Here is a 2,419-nt window from a genome sequence, read left to right as displayed (position 1 = left end):
TACAATCATCGTCATTGCATCGGTCTCTTATACACATCTAGATGTGGATAAGAGACAGCACTAACGCCGAGTGGGGCTGGCATGGAAAGTACCCAGTCCCGGGTCTCGCTGGGAGAACGAGACAAAAATATTTAGTTTTCTGAAAGATCAATAGTAATGTAATCGTTTAAGCATCTAAATACATAAAATTCTGTAGGTTTACATCCCCACGGATTCTGCCTTTAAACTCCGCTGGAATAATTGGATAATATTTATTACAATCAACATTATTTAAAATTTAAAAGAGAACTTCCAACTTAGTTTGTATTTTTGTAATCTGTAGGTGACGGTGACTCAGAACAGAAAAAAAAATCATTTTTGCCAAAATTGGATATTTCACCTAGCCCTTTTTCAACTGATTCTTATATTGTGGTACCCAAAGATCATGAAAATACCGATTATGTTTGAATTAACTTTGTCCAACATCATTTTTATTAGTACTGTAGGTCTATTATTAGATGAATGAAGCTGTATAAGCATATAGTTTACAAATTAGATATCTTAATATTATTTAAGCTTAAAAAAAATAACTTTTGAATGGCATTTACAAAAATGTCCAATTTCCACAAAAACCATTAGCGTTTTTGTCAAAATTGGGCTATTTTTCACCTAGGCCTAGTCGCTTTTCGACTGATTCTTACACTATGATACCAAACCACACTATGGTATGAAAATACCTATGATAATGTGATTAACCGTGTTCAACATCATTATCCTAGCATTAATTACTGTGAATTATAGTGTATTAATTAGATATCCTCTGAATTAATGATATTATTTAAGCTGGTTGTGGCATTTGCAAACATGCATGCCTATAATAGGCATACTGTTGTGATCTGTAGGTACCACAGAACACAAAAATCCGGAAAATGGGAGTCGAAAAATCGTCCAATTTCGACAAAAAGCGTTAAACAGTGACGGATCATGTCATTCGAAAAAACAAAACAAAACAAAACAAAACAAAAAAAAAAACACTTCAGCCCCAAAATGGTTGGGGCTGAGCCGCGGACCCTTTTGACTTGGCGAACCCTAAAGGGTCTGTGGACCCCAGGTTGGGAACAACTGCACTAATGTACCCAAGGATCCATGAAAATGCCGATTATACCGTGTTGAATATCATTTCCATAGCATTAAATGTAAATTATGCCAGAATTCAGCCTCCTTTAATAGGCCTATACTATACAGTAGTGTCTGAATTAATTACTTATTTAAGCTTAACAGAGTTTTACGTTGCATTTAGAAACGTGGATAGTACTTTTGTGATCCGTATGTGCCACAGGACACAAAACAACCGGAAATGGGAGGGGGATAAAATTTGGACAAAAAATGTGAGCTCATACCTTTCTGTTTTTTTTTTATACCGACTATGTTTGAACTAACCTTGTTCAACATAATTTTCATAGCATTAATGTTGAGACGTATTATGTCAGAATTAAGCCTATAATGTAGCCTATTAGATAAAACTTTGGACATAATTGTTATATCTGTTGGGTAATTAATACAATCCCAAAGATGCTACAGTGACCCCGTCGCGTATGCTCACGGGGTTATCAACACCTACGCAACTGCGTGCTTCGTCTCGTCAGTTGTATAAACAATATCCGAGATGATAAAACATCATCACTTCCGAACTAATGTGACGAACAGCTGAACGTTGCTGCAGGCCCTGTTGCATTCTACCAGTTAATTGATAAGGATTATATTAACCTGTTTCCATCATATCTATTAGCGTAATTATTCTTTATTCTTTTTATATTATCATTATCGTTATAACATGAACATGGTTATATCATCAGAGGAAATAACTCCATTATTGATTCAATAGAATGTTTATGAATTTAACCAAAAAGAAAAATTTAGAAAAACGTTACAATCATCGTCATTGCATCGTCATAATTATCATCATCATCTGATTATTAACATCGTCATTAATATCATTTTCTTTATCGTATGTCTTCTTCAAATATTATTGTATTTCGAGTACTACATAGCCGTCGGAAGCATTTTCGGCCATTATAAGAGCGGGATGGGGAAGAGTCCATACCCACTTCAGCCCCACCATGGTTGGGCTGAGGTGCGAAAATTTGAGGAAATAGTACCTCTAGATGGCAGAAAAGAAATCTCTTTAATAAAATTCATTCATCATCACATCACATCAGAAACTTTCTCATTAACTTTTCAGGGGCGAATCCAGAGATGTCCAAAAGGGGGTGTGGGGTGGAGGCCGAAAGTTGGGTCGATCGAGACAACACTATCCTAGTGGGTCCGAAATTTTTCCGAGGGCATGCCCCCGCGAAAATAACATTTGAGGCGTTCTAGGTTATCATTTTTTTTCTTTTCTTTTTTTACCTCCCTAAAAGTGGGGGGGGGGGGGTGTAGG

This window comes from Anneissia japonica, unplaced genomic scaffold (assembly GCF_011630105.1).
Source record: "Anneissia japonica isolate Jap-2015-1 unplaced genomic scaffold, ASM1163010v1 scaffold281_len866295_cov195, whole genome shotgun sequence".
Taxonomy (NCBI): domain Eukaryota; kingdom Metazoa; phylum Echinodermata; class Crinoidea; order Comatulida; family Comatulidae; genus Anneissia; species Anneissia japonica.
This window is presented reverse-complemented; position numbering follows the sequence as displayed.